General features: G+C 40.3%; 1 protein-coding gene across 2 annotated transcripts in view; it reads right to left on the bottom strand.

Annotated features, from left to right (window-relative positions):
• Positions 1-15,519, bottom strand: part of PRRX1 (paired related homeobox 1) — a 76,789-nt gene that overhangs the window by 18,802 nt on the left and 42,468 nt on the right. The gene's annotated exons all lie outside the window — the stretch shown is intronic.

Below are 15,519 nucleotides of genomic sequence, written 5' to 3' on the forward strand. Positions count from 1 at the left end.
GCTGGTCGTCCAGCCTGCCCAGGGCTGTAAGAGAGTCGTGTGCTCTGTCCTGCTGCCCTCCCTCGGTCCAGCAGGAACAATGGACATGTGGAACTGAGAGGGATACCAGCTGTGCTAACATCACTGTCTTAGCCCTCACGCTCACACCCAAGGCACCGCAGAGCCCCTGCAGTACTCAGAGATTTGCAGCTTGAGTTGCTCAGGCCCAAGTCACATGCTCGGCCTGATGAACCAGACTCACCCTTCCAATCGCTTTCCCCACTCATCTCAAAAGAAAATACGAGGAGTGAGAGTGAGGTTGGAGGGAAAGAGAGCATGGCCACTTGTTCCACATTCAATGGAAGTAGCTCTCAAGTTGCTTTTTTTCAACATGTAAATTCTCCTGAGGGCTTCCCAGGTGGCACAGTGATAAAGAACCCACCTGCCAGTATAGGAGACATGGGTTTGATCCCTGGGTTGGGAAGACCTCCTGTAGAAGGAAATGGCAACCCATTCCAGTATTCCTGCCTGGGAAATTCCATGGACAGAGGAGCCTGGAGGGCTAGAGTCCACAGGGTCACAAAGACTCAGACATGACTGAGCTACTGAACAAAAACAGCAGAAGTCTCCTGACCCTCTGTAACTATGAACACACAAAACACTCATGAAAACTACTAGTGTGACTCCTGATGTCCCACAAGGAATGATCCACACCTGAGCTATAGTATTATTACTGTAGACTGGGGGCATGTTCCAGAGTTGGGTAGGGACTCAACGTGCAGCTTAAATCTAGGAACTCCCAGGCCAGATCTCTCAGTGCCTACCTGAGGCCTCCAAGACTTCTGATGAGAGACCACCTTCTTCACGAGTGCTGCTTCACCAGTGATGCCCTTGGAGCTCAGAACAGAGACTGTTCGTTCCCTCCTGAGAGGTAAAGCACCCGTATACAGTAAGTGCTTGCTGAATTTGTGTCCAGGGAAAATGTGAAACTTTCCCTGTCTTGAGGAAACTGTTTCTGTAGGAAAAAAACCATATGATCTCAACCCCATTCCCCCATTCAGTGTCTAAGAAGCTGCTGACATTCATTCTTTCATCTTTATGGTTGTCTTCAGAATTGACCACCTCCCTGGTTCTTTCCATTGTGGTGCCTCAACCAGGAGCCCTGCTTCGAAGGCACTTCTGTGACACTCTCAATAAGAAAGAAGGTCAGGGAGCCCATTATACAGAATGAAGTAAGCCAGAAAGATAAAGACCAATACAGTATACTAATGCATATATATGCATTTTAAAGATGCATATATATAAAATTTTAAAAGATGGTAACGATAACCCTATATGCAAAACAGAAAAAGAGACACAGATGTACAGAACAGACTTTGGGACTCTGTGGGAGAAGGCGAGGGTGGGATGTTCTGAGAGAACAGCATTGAAACAAGTATACTATCAAGGGTGAAACAGATCACCAGCCCAGGTTGGATGCATGAGACAAGTGCTCAGGGCTGGTGCACTGGGAAGACCCAGAGGGATGGGATGGAGAGGGAGGAGGGAGGGGGAATCGGGATGGGGAACACATATAAATCCATGGCTGATTCATGTCAATGTATGGCAAAAACCACTACAATATTGTAAAGTAATTAGCCTCCAACTAATAAAAATAAATGAAAAAAAAAATAAAAAAAGAAAGAAGGTCAGATCAGTGGCCTCTTGAGAATGAAGCCAATTTGATTATCATGATTTCTGGGAGTGAGTGACTGAACAACAACAGCAACAATCAAAGCCTGGAATATTTCAACAACACCCTTGATTTTACCACCATTTAGCTATTAGAAAAATTACTTTACAATAATGTCAACACTACAGTTCAAACACCTAGGATCATACATCTTTCAGGTGCTGCCTTGCATTTGTATTTTCCTTCACGTTTGAATATATGGAGGCATTCCTGCTGCTCCCATTCTCTTTCCAAATCTTTTTGTTTACAGTTCTACATGTCTTGTGCTTCAGGTTTCCCTCTCTCTTGGTCATTCATGCCTTTATGATAGCACCGCACCCGCGTTTCATGTTCCTGTTAAACAGAAGTCTGAAAAAATCTCTAACTTCCACACCAACCCCAGACTGAGGCCAATCAGACAGACCCTGGGCCATTTTAATCATATAAAGGAAATTCCTTATTAATCCGATCCCATGATTTGCTTTCTTTCCTCAGAGGAACTGTTTTCACAGGTATAACCACAAATCCTAAATCCTTTATGCTGTTGGGTAAGCCCATTTCTTCTTGTACTGCCAAACTGTGATGGAGAACAAGAAGGTTTTATGTTTTGTTCTTAGCGCTACAACCTGCTACATAATCTCTCAGTAGTTCTTTGAAATCTTCCACTGTTCACTCAAATTCCACTGACTGTCCACCATAAACCACCAACTCCCCTGATGTGGGGGTAAGGGAAATGGAGAATTATAGTTTATGACAGAGAATAAATAGCTATGATGACCTGAAAGGATTCCAGCAGAAGTTTCCCAGTAAATGTCCTTGTTGTTTTTAACAAATGAAAACACCAGTCCAGATCATGTTGAAGGTGAGAAAAGACACACGGATGACAGGGGTCCAAGGAGTGTGGCTCTGGTAAACATCCTTCAGAGCACAAGTGTAATATAATAAGAAGAGGCAGTGAGGGGGCAGCAGACACAGCTCAAGCGGCAGCCCTTGGGCTTGTCTGTCTTTGCTCACTAATCACGAACTACGAGCTCCCTGTTTTCCCCCAGGAACACAGAACAGGGTCCAGTACAGTCTCTTCAGCGGCATGAAAGGAAATGTGAACATAATAGACAAATGTGAGACATTTGAAACACCTGCGATAAAGACTTAAAATATAATCTCTGGTTGAATATAGGGGAGAGGAACTAGTGTATTTTTATTATTGCTGGAGTATTCTCTTTCTTGTAAAAACAGCTACTATAAAAGGTCAGTTTAGAAGGATGCTGTTCAAGGATACTGACAGCCAGCTGGACATCAGGAAATGGCTAATTCTTTGGAATTCTAGAAGGGGCTTCCCTGGTGGCTCATATGGTAAAGAGTCTGCCTGCAGTGTGGGAGACTAGGGCTCGATCCCTGGATTGGGAAGATCCCCTGGAGAAGGAAATGGTAACCCACTCCAGTATTCTTGCCTGGAAAATCCCATGGACAGAGGAACTGGGCAGGCTACAGTCCATGAGTCAGACATGACTGAGCGATCACTCCCTTGGAATTCTCTGGAATGGGTAGGATTCCCAAAGTGCATAGTAACCACAGTGGGGTGGTGGCTGTTGAGTCGCTCAGTCGTGTCCGACTCTTTCACAATCCCATGGACTATAGCCCACCAGCCTCCTCTGTCCATAGGTTTTCACAGGCAAGAATGCTGGAATGGGTTACCACTTCCTTTCCCAGGGGATCTTCCCGACCCTGGGATCAAACTTGTGTCTCCTGCACTGACAGACAGATTCTTTACCACTGGGCCACCAGGGTACATGGATACATATTTATCAAAATTACATTTCAAATCCAAGGTGTTTACAGATTTTATGGAAGATTATGTTATGATTGTGTAAATTTCAAGAACGTAGTTGTCATGCTTTCTAACAAAAACAAGCAAAAAAAATAAGATCACCTGTTTATATTATTAACAGATGAATTTTCACTTGAGTCATGAGTCATAAAATATTGGCCCCACATAAAACCAGAGAAATTATGTAATTCAACCCTCTTATTTTATAGATGAGGTCAAGGAGGCCTAGAAGAATGAAGTGATTTGCCTCAAATCACAATACAAGCTGAAACTGAGCCAGAGCTAGAAGCCAGGACTTCTTTTTTTAATGTAAGTATAGTTGATTTACAATGTTGTGTTATTTTCAGGTATACTGCAAAGTGATTCAGATATATATCTGAATTTTCTCTATATATATTATTTTATATATAGTATGTATTTTATATAATATTTTATATATATAATATATAAAATTGCATATGTCTGATATATAATATTTTATATATTACATAGTATCTTATATATGCAATATATACAGTATATGTACAATATGTATAAAAGAATGTATACATAATTTTTCAGATTCTTTTCGCTTATAGGTTATTATGAAATATGAGTATCGTTTCCTGTGCTATGCAGTGGGTCCTTGTAGCTTATCCATTCTATATATAGTAGTGTGGAAGCCAGGACTTCTATTTCCACCGTACTTTTAAGTGCAAATGACAATAGACGCCCCACGCAGGAGTGAGACAATTAAGTCAGAGATATAAGTAAAAAGCACTACCCTGGGAGAACTCTGTATGGGAAAAAGTTTTATCCATACTAGCCATATAAAGAGGGTCTCAGGAAGGGGGTCCATGTGTTCTACATGTTATTTCTGCCAGAAAAGCCATTTAAAAAAATGCAACAATTCTCATCCAGGACAGCTACTTTGATCGAGATGTTCTTGGATTTCCCTTTTCAAAGGCCTCTGTAAGTCCTTGCTTCACCAGTTAAGTATGTGCAGGGTTACTTTCACACAGTAGTAAACCCTTATCTTCTATCTTCTCCCATCATTCATAGTAGCATTTCTTTTTCTTTCCTTTTAGGACACAGTGCAAAATCTGTTTCCTATGACACACTTTAATTCTACTTTCTCTATAAAATTTGCTGATACCTCCAATCCATATTGATTCCTTCATATCTCAATTCCTATACATATTTTAGTGTATAATCAAATTTTTTTACAAGTATGATTCATTTCTTTCTATGCAAATGTTTTATCACCTCAATGGACTCAGGTATTTCTATGAAAAAGATATAAGGTCTTTTGATAAATTAAGTGACAATAAAATTTGAAAGAGTAGAGTATTGTGGTACAGAAGCAATTTCAGAAAATTAGAACCTTGGTGATTTGTGTGTGCATTTGTCGCTCAGTCATGTCTGACTCTCTGTGACCCCATGGACTGTAGTCTGCCAGGTTCCTCTGTCCATGGGTTTCTCCAGACAAGAATACTGGAGTGGGTTGCCATTCCCTTCTCCAGGGAATCTTCCCAACCTAGGGATCAAACCTGGGTCTTGCAGATTCTTTACTATTTGAGCCACCAGGCCCCACCCTGGTGATTTACCTAAAGTTTAAGAGGCTGAATCATGTCTGAATTCCAATTAGTCTTTTTAACAGCACATAGCAAATAATTAGGTTAACATTATCTTTTTGTCCCTGGATAATTTTACCTGTGGAGGAAAAAAACCATTCTTTTACCATGTTTCTTTTTTAAATAGCTTCATCATCAGATTTAGAGATGGGAGAGAGCTGTGTGGTTCTGACTCTTCCCTAAATGAAGGAGCTAGCCCTTCATTTTTATTTCCTATAAGATAAGCAGATCTAAGATAATGAATAATTGAAACAAAGGGGAGGAAGAGTCTTAAAGAGAATGGAATAGGATGTTAGAATACTTATCAAGCTCCTCTTTAGAAAAGAAAGCTCTAAATTCCAGGGAGGAGACCCCTCAGGCTTTCATGGAGAAGTTAAAGAGAACAATACCTCTGTTCTTGATTCTGGCTTGAAATTCACTCTGAACTTGACTTGGGACTGCTGAAGTTACACTGAAGGGAGGGTGGAGAAGACAGGGAGGAGGGCCAGCCTCAAGCCTGAGGACCAGACAGCAGACAGTGATCCCTCCTCACCAAGGCTTTGTACTCCCCACTTGGGCTCCAGTTAACTCCCAAAGACCCTGACCCTCTCCCGCTCTGTATCTTGTGGGAGACTTGAGATTCCAAATCGGTCAGCCAAATGTAATTTAAAGGTACAGCAAAAACATATTTTAGGGATAAAATCTGAAGAAAAAAAAATGTGTTTCGTATGCCTGAGTCACATCCATTTGAGAAGAAATCTGATGCAAGAAGATAAAACGCCAGCTTCAGTAGCAAAAACCAACCACCACATCAAAGCCTGTCATCTGTCTTTTGGTTGAAAACATGGCAGGCAAGCGGATCTAAAGAGGAGCCCGCTGATCATTTTATGGGCATTGAAGAATGTTTTCAAAGGAACTTATATTGCACAACAACTACTTACTTTAATGGGATTTGTGTGGTTCAGGCCCTGTAACCTTTGGAAAATTGAAGGGAAGTATAATTGTAAAAGCCACTAAAAACTGTTTAGCTTTTATTGCAAGGCTTATGAAAAGCAGTGAGATACAGCTGTGGCATTCATTTGCGTTTCTTTGGTTACACTAAGCTCCAATTCTAATTAGGACAGCATCCTTTTAATAAGTGCTCCAATAAATGGCACATAGGTCCTTCACTGGGGTGACTGTAGACTGAGTTTAGCACATCCCAATGACCAAACCCAAGTTCAGTAGCACATCATCCATATCTCAGCAGCATACCCAGGATCCTCCACCACTGGATGCCAGCAACTGTCAGTAGGGGCCAGGTTTTTTAGCACAGGGAACTCCACTCCAATGGAGCGGAATGAAACAACACTGCTAGTGTTATGCGGCAGCCTGGATGGGAAGCGAGCTTGGGGAAGAATGGATACATGTATATGTATGTATCCATGTATACATACATATATGTATGGCCAAGTCCCTTTGCTGCTTTGTGAGTCAGCTCCACCTCAATGCCATCTGAGCTACCAGGGAAGCCCCACTTATGACAGAAAGAGAAGAGAGAGACACAGGAGGAGATGGTTGGATGGCATCACCAATGCAATGGAATTAACTTGGGCAAACTCTGGGAGATGGTGGGGGACAGGGAGGCCTGGCATGCTGCAGTCCATGGGATCGCAAAGAGTCGGGCATGACTTGGCTGCTGAACAACAACAAAACCCCAAGACAAGATAAAAGTTTTTTAAAAAAGACAGTGACCAGGTTTCAGCCAGTACAAACGTCCAACTGTACAGCTGTGATCCGTCTCATGGTGAACTATCACATCTCGGCTGCCAGAAGCTGAACTTTGCATGATGGTCGTTGACGAGTATATTTTTTTCTTTATCGTCAATTTGGTATACACGTGGTTTACTTTTAGTCAAGTATGAGTAATAAACCTTGGATTGTAGCATTAAAACACCTTAAATATTTGGAGAGTATACGTTCTTTGCAGAAGAAAATGCTTTAGAAATGTGTAAAATAGCATTATTTTGAATGGGTTTCACCCAAAAGATGGATCAGTGACTCTGTGTAAAGTTATAGTGGTTTCATGCAGATTCGGGTAAAAGTTGAAAGCTCTCTGAGTATATAGCCAAGTCTCATTTGAAATAGAAAACACCGGTGAATATGAGGCATCATAAAAGTGTGTACTGCTCTTCACTTCATCTTAACATATTTCCTTTTACCTCTGTGGGAAATCCATTTCCATAGAGTCAAAAATACCAACCCAATCCACATCACCTTATCTACTTTAACTGTCTTAAGACATTTTTCTGAAAGGACTCCTGACCAGAGCCTTGAGGATATCTGGTAAAAAGCAAGCCTTCCCATGTGGCCCTATTGGGACTATGTTGATAATTTCCCCCATGCTGTCATTTTCCATGTTACTCTGGGTCTATTTTAGACTGTAATTTCAGAGTACAAAGTTTATGTATTTAATTGAAGCTCTTTCCAATGCTCAGTGAATACAAATTAGTAATCAGATATAAAATGTTCATATATTGGAACTATTATCATAGGCGTACACAAAAATATTGGCTTGGCCAAAAAGTTCATTCGGATTTTCCCAGCTGATGTTACAGAAAGCATGAACTTTTTGGATAACTCAGTACCTTCTCTTTGATAAAGACATAAAATTCTGGCTTCAGATATCTAAACTACTCCCAATTTCTCTATGGATGAATCACTTATTTACCCATTTTTCAATTCATTTCCGGATGTCAAGAAAAGTGGAAAATGAGAGTGCTTCCATGAGAGCCAACTATAACCGGGAGAGTACAGTGGAGTAGAGAGGCGAGGCCACTGGCTTGGCGATCAGAATGACCTGTGTTCTCCAATAGGCCCTGCTACTTTACCAGCTGTGTGGACTTGGGTAAGACACTTAACTTCTCTGAGCCTCAATTTTCAAAACAATAAGATGGAAGAAAGACTATCTACTTCCTCGGGTCATTTGAAAATTCAACAAACACAGAACAGGCAGACAGACTAACACATAGCAGTCAATTTGTAAGTGATGGATTTTACAGCTACCACGGCTGCCCTGATTTTTCCTTGGAGAGGGACTATCCAAAATCACTGCCGTTCTTCCTTTTTTCTTCTGTTTTTTTCTTCTGTTCACTGCTTGCTGGTATCTAAGTGCTCACTAAGAGCTCCATCACAGCCTAACTGGGGAGATGGTGAGAAAAACATTCAAATATGTTTCTATGGCTTAGTTAGGTTTGATGGGGGAGCATTGTTGAGATCTAGGGAGCCTGAAAAATGAGTAAAAACTTCATAAATTAAAAAGAACTGAAACATGACCATAGACTCAAAATTGTACATGGAAATCATGCCTTGAAGTTTCTCCCAAAAGCACCATTTGGATCTCTTTGCTACCGCTAATCAATTTCCTGGCTCTCTAACAAGGCAATTTTCCTTTCTCAATACAAATTTTGAAAAGAAACTTTCAGAAAGCAGGCAGATTGCAACACTCAAAGACAGGTAAGCAACCTACTCCTTTAACAAGTCACCTCACTGAAAATGAGTTTAAAAAAAGAGAGACAGGAAAAAGGAAGACAGCCAAGAGCTAAACCCAGGCTATGAAAATTCAATGATTCCGCAGGCTGTTTGCCTTGGGTTGACTAATTTGGTTGCCACATGTCTAAAAACACAAAAGTTGGGTCATATTACTCAATATTTATTCAGTGACTTTTTTTTTTTCTAAATGTCTGAGCGCCTTGGTGAATTCCAAAGGGATACAAAGAAACCAAGGAAAGCAAAGTTCTGGGAAAAGAGTGCCTTCTGACTGAGATTTTAAAAGCTTTCTAAAATTGCAATATTCCAGGTGTGTGGTCCCCTTGGAAGCACGCGGCATTTGAGTAGGATTACAAACAATGCTCCAGAGGAGTCATAAGCCACTGCCTTCCTTGGGTAGCATTTTTCCTTTGTAGTAAGGCCTGTTGTCACTTTGTAAAAGACACAACATCAATCTTGACATTAGCTGTAGAAACTGGTGTCTTCATGGGAGGCAACTACCATGAGTCATTTTTTTAAATGATTCATTTTTGAGGGGTATAAAAATTTAATGTCTGGAAGAAAAATATGGTTAAAAAAATAGGTTTCTTTAAAAATATATAAAGCTGGAGGCAGGTAGCAATGAAGGAGATATACATAATTATAGGAAGTCAGCTCAGCTCTTGAAAGGACAGTAGTGGCAGAACAAGATTCTTTTGCTTGGATAAAACAAAAGACAATTATGAGGCATTTGAACACTTAAGAATAGAAGCATGACTTATATGTCCTTATGTTTTTCATCTCAAGTTAAAAGGACAGATGCTTATAGCAGAGAAAGCCACTGAGAACAGAGAATTAGTTTTTCCTCACAATGAAGATGGAGCCAAGGATAATTCCATAACACTGTCTACAGTAAGTGAAGAGGGCTAGAGAGGAAATTAAAGCCCTTCTCAGGTATTACTCTGGTCTCTGACATCAAACTAATATGAAGACTAAAATTTGCCAAAATGGTCAGCATGAGAAGATTGGTATTTTTAAACAATGTTTAAGAGAAGGGAACTTAAAATTCTCTTTAAAGAATTAGAAAAGCTGAAGTATAACCCGTGATTTAAAGTCTGACATTTTTTGAGAACTGTATCACACTGTAACATCTCTAGGTTTCAATTTTTTTGTCTGTAAAATGATTTGCTTTAAGATATAACCAATACATTTATTTAAATTATAACAACTAGGTGCACACATTTCCTCCTATTTTGCTTTAAATTCTGTTGAAGCAATTGTGGAAATTGACAGTCAGGGGTGTTAGGTTAGCAATCAGGAGGCTCAGATCCTAACTCAATAGGATTAATGACCAAATCTCTGATGTTAGGCTTCAGTGTCCTTACTGGAAAAATTATAGGTTGGACTTGGTAACCAAGATCTCTTTCAAATCCAGCATTGTGGGTTTTTAAAATTGCTTTTCTATTATTAGTATCTAGCCCAATAGAAAACTTTTAATAATTGTCTGTTTCAGGCAACGACTGAATCGTGTTCTTTTGTTTTTGTTATGCTTTTGGTTTTGCTTTGTTTAGTTCTTGTCTTTTGGAAAACCTTTCACTAGATGATGCACTGGATGAAGACTGTTCTGTAATTACTCATTCTGGGAGGAAGCTGAAGTGATTGACCTCTTCCTCCATGTTCAGAGTACTCAGCAGATATAGATCTTCAAGTTGAAATTAATGTGAATCTTTATTTTAAAAGAAATTAATCCACCCATTAAGTATAGTCTAGGGAAAGAGGAAATTTAAGAGGTTTCTAATAGCTCAGTTGGTAAAGAATCTGCCTGCAATGCAGGAGATCCTGGTTTGATTCCTGGGTCAGGAAGATCCGCTGGAGAACGGATAGGTTACCCACTCCAGTATTCTTGGGCTTTCCTTCTGCCCGCAATGTGGGAGACCTGGGCTCGATTCCTGGGTTGGAAAGATTCCCTGGAGAAGGGAAAGGCTACCACTCCAATATTCTGGCCTGGAAAATTCCATGGACTATAGTCCATGGGGTCACAAAGAGTCGGACACTGAGTGTCTTTCACTAAGAAGCAGTTATTTTAACATCAGGTGGCGCTAGTGGTAAAGAATCCACTTGCCAATGCATCAGATGTGACAGATGAGGGTTCAATCTCTGGGTCAGGAAGATCCCCTGGTCATGGCAACTCACTCCAGTATTCTTGCCTGGAGAATCCCACTGACAGAGGAGCCAGATGGGCTACAGTCCATAGGTTCACAAAGAGTCAGATACAACTGAAGCGAGTGTTCAAAGGGGGGGAAAAAAACAGAAATGAGAATAAGTCTATTTCTACTGACTTCTACTACCATGGGTTGGGTGACAGCAGACTTACTGAAATACTGTCTATGTCAACCACTTTAGACTAATCCCCAAATTGGTGCCGCCAACAACAATCACACCTATTCTTGACCTACACATCCTCTCACTATCAACTTCTTCATTCATTCAAACGAATATTAAGTATCTACTACACACCAGGCAAGTGGATGCTCTGAGAAATAGAGAGATATTACACATAGTTCACCTTCAAGGAACTTTATAATTTATTTGGGAAATGAGGCCATGGGCACTTGAAATATAAAGTAATAACAGAGAAAAGATATTTCAGTAGGTGTGGTAGCCATCAGACACAGAAGCGGGCGGTGAGAAGGCGCAGTTAGCATGAGCCTCTCTCTGCCATGTGTGAATTCAGCAACACCTCCTCAGCTGCATTATGACTTGTCACTTCATTCACCCCATTCCGACTGTGCAACTGATGATGTGACAAATCACACCTTCCTCATTTTTCATTCATGTTCTTCTTTGATCTTGTATGTCTTTGCCTAACCACACATCCTAGGCCTTTCCCTATATCCACTGACTCTTTATATTAATGTCTCCTTCTCCTCCTCCACGTCTCAGTTAACCTGTCAGCTCTTCATAGAGACCTTTTCTGATCACCAAGCAGAAGTTACTTTGATGTAACTATTTCCCTTCCAGTATCTGAATGAACCATCTGCTTTGTAACTTGTGACAATTTGTAATTATTGTTGTTGGTTGGCTCACACACTACAATATAAGCTTCAAGGGGGCAGGAACCTTTTCTGACTTTTAAATGTAGTATCCCACCCTCTAGCATTAGTGCCTGACATACTTTAGGCTCTTTTCTTTGAATGACTGAATGAATATATGTTAACTGTGCTTGGTGAAAATGCCTACTCGGTACATCTGGTTGATTCACACTCAGCCATCAAACCTGACAGCCCTTTCAGGGATGAGCTTCTATAAAGTCTTGGCACACAAACTTTCCTGTTATGAAGGGTTACTGCATTCTCTACAAGGCATGTAAATTCCAGAAGCATGTGTTATCTGGGGCTTTCACGCAATTTCTTTGTATGTGACTCCCCATCAGTAATTATCTCCCTAGTTAGAAGAAAGCCTTGAGGCAGGTAAGTATGTAGAACAGACCTCTATACATCTCAGTAGCACTCATTAAATATTTGACCTTGGTGATGATGACACATATGGAATTATTGAACATTTTAGTCCTGACCTGATATATCTGTTATATCTGTTCTAAAAATACATGTTTAGCTTTAGGTTGTAGTCTCTTCTAGTTAGTCACTTCTAGTCACTGTGTTTCTGTTCCCTTTCACTGGTAAAGGAGCTTGGGAAAAAGCATGACTAATTCATCCTCCAACATACAAGAACATTACTGTCTGTCAACCACACCTAAACCTTAATTATATGGTGATTTCCTCTCTAGGGATATGTGACTTTTAACTAGTAAGGAAGCTGATGCACTAAGGTCATCTGAGAGAAAAAAAGATTTTGGGCAAAGCACTCAAAAATCCATGAGGGACAATCTTATTCCACTGAATCATGTCCCCTGCTGTTGAACAGCCCTAAAGAACTCCTTGTTAATAGGTGACTCTGTCTGCCTGGAGTGGAAATCTATGAGTAATCTCTGTGTCACTGTGACTCATGTCATAGCCACCACGTCCAACTCCCCATCATCTGAGGGTTGCCGAGAAGACTTTATACTGCTCAACTCATAACAGGAAGAAGCCAGGAGAGAGGAAAGACCTAATAACAAGTTTTATGATTAAAAAGAAGATAACTAGAAAAGGAGGATGACCAAGGGTAAGAACAGTGGCTTTTTAGTCACCACCTAAATCACTCTCTTCCTTGACAGCTGTTTCCAATGTGCCTTCAATGCAATACAACCATTCTTCCTTCCACATCCTTGAGTCTTTTTTTAAAGACTTCTCTACCTTGAGGGTTTTTTTTTCCCCCCAGCTTTTAAGTTACTTTCAAGAAAGGACTTTATAGCAATATGCTGAGCCAACAAGAAAGACAAACCAGGACAAACTAGAGTTGAATTCCACTACAAAACCATTGTTTAGTCACTGCTAGAACTTTCATTTGCAGGCTTTCCTCTTCTTTCCCCTCTATTCCTCTGCAATTCTAATTAAAACGGTGTAGGATTTGACAATGTGGTTAGCTTACCAAAAGGCAGAACCTTTGAAACAAAGTATCTCTGAAATAAAATGGAAGATTTTATGAACTCAGGTGACTCACCAAAAAAAACCACAACACCACCATAATATGGATTAGGTATGTAGGTGGGAGAAGAGATTTTGAGGGAAAAAATGATGTTTGCCATAAACTGGTTGAAGAAAGTGTGCATATGGTAATCTGATCTGGGCAGGTGAGACCATCCTAAATTGCAGTTTTACATTTTTGAAATCTAGCCAAAGAGGGAGTTACCTATAAGGAAATCAGGTCCCTTTCTGGCTATTCAGTTGTGCTTTGCAGACCTGCTGGTAGTCTTCTTCACTTTATTCTATCTGGTTGTTTTCATACTAAGATTTTCCAGAAGTAGTGGTCATACCTCCCTTGAAAACATCATTAAATTCTTTCCTAATGATCTGTCAATTTGGGAATAAAGCTGCTTGGCTGGAGGATTACCATGATTTTCTCTCCTGGAGATGTCCAGTTTTAGCACCAGCCTTAGCGCTTCCCAAAAGCTGAAAGGGCACTAACTCTGTTGGTCACTAGGCCTAGGGGGTCACCAGGTGACATCAGCAGAATTAACTCTTTGACTAGCGAGTCTAATTTTATGTCAAAGTTTATCTAATTAGTCATAGCACCAGATCAGATTTTCACAATAGTGATGTCATACCCTTTTCTATCAATCCGATATTCATGTCTTCATAGAATTTTATTATAAAGACAATTTTATATAATTGGCAGGGGTGGGGTGGGGAGGTACTCCAGTGGGTGAAAAGTCAGACAACCTGGGTTCTTGACCCGCCTGGTTCTAAAAATTCATGTGATTTTTTTTTCCTAGTCATGTCATCTTAAGGATGTACCTTTGCCAAGCTTGGTTTCCATCTCTACTATTATCAAACAGGGCATGTTATTAGACTTTTTAATATCTTTTCCTGATTTTAAATTATAAATGCTTCTTCAAATAGTTGACCAGTGAATAAATCTGTGCCCTCAGAGAGGTATATAGGAAAGAATAATATATTTGTTTCCTAATTATCTCAAATTTTGGAATCTATGATTATATAATTCCATGGATATACATTTTTGTGGTCAAATTTGTAGTATTCTTGATGCTTTAAATAACATTACTGATGATCTTTGTGGATGTCAGGGTTATTTCAACATTGCATAGATGCTCATTTTCTTTTAGATAAACTTTAAAGAAAATGTTCAGATTTAGCAGGTATTCAAACTCAGACATGACCGAATGACTAAGACACACACACACACGTACACAAACAATTGAACAGAGAGTAAAGATGAAAAAACATTGTATAAAGTTCTGAAATTTTAAAATAATCTGACATTTAAAGGTGGAGGGCATATTTTATAAAACGTCTGTGTGTATGTGTGTGGGGGGGGGGCCTGTGTGTGTCTGTATAAGTGTGTGTATGACTCAGCTCAGAGAATCCTGGGTTGAACTGCAACAGTGCTATATACGTGAGAACCAGAAGCAGACCCAATTGCCCACAGTGGAAAGGACCAACTCTTGGCATTGTGAAAGATATTACTCGTTTGGGCTTTCCACGTAGCCCACTGAAACTGCAAAGACCTATCGTTATTACTTCGTCTCATGCCAGCTGTATCTGGTAACTCACTTTGACATATTAGTTTCCAGGTAGGAGCTCCCGGACAATGGCTCATGTCATATCAGTGCCAGCTGGACTCAGCTGTAAACAACAACAACTAAATCTTAAATAGATATTACAGATGTTTAAATTTTAAATAGACCAACACAGAGTGTATAAAGTTCCAAGTAAGTCAATTGCCAAGTTGTGCTGGTCGGTACCACTAAGTGCTGTATCAATGTGCTTAGCCACTCAGTTGTGTCCGACTCTTTGCGACCCCATGCACTGTAGCCCACCAGGCACCTCTGCCATGGAATTCTCCAGGCAAGAATACTGGAGTGGGTTGCCATTCCCTTCTCCAGGGGATCTTCCTGACCCAGGGATTGAATCAAGGTCTCCTGCATTGCAGGCAGATTCTTTACCATCTGATAAAGTCTTAAATTGCTGCATAATGTAGACACAGGAGGGAAAGTGACATAGAAGGAGTAGGAGTGCATTAAAGTTGAATCAGTAAGGAGGCTTTTCATTAAGCTTGGAGAGTTTATATATTTACACCATCCCACCAGGACCCAAGTAACATGCAAGCCTTTAGAACCATTTGCAGTACACCTTTCAAAGTCCAGACCAAAGCCACTAGGTAGGTTTTATGGGTCCCTCTAGAAAAGAAGTTTCTTGTCAGGACTGGAAAAATAATGTTACAATGGATCCAGTAACAACAGAATTTAGGCCTGTTAGTTACACTGCAAGTTGATGCCTCTT

Source organism: Cervus canadensis, chromosome 13, assembly GCF_019320065.1.
Source record: "Cervus canadensis isolate Bull #8, Minnesota chromosome 13, ASM1932006v1, whole genome shotgun sequence".
Lineage (NCBI taxonomy): Eukaryota > Metazoa > Chordata > Mammalia > Artiodactyla > Cervidae > Cervus > Cervus canadensis.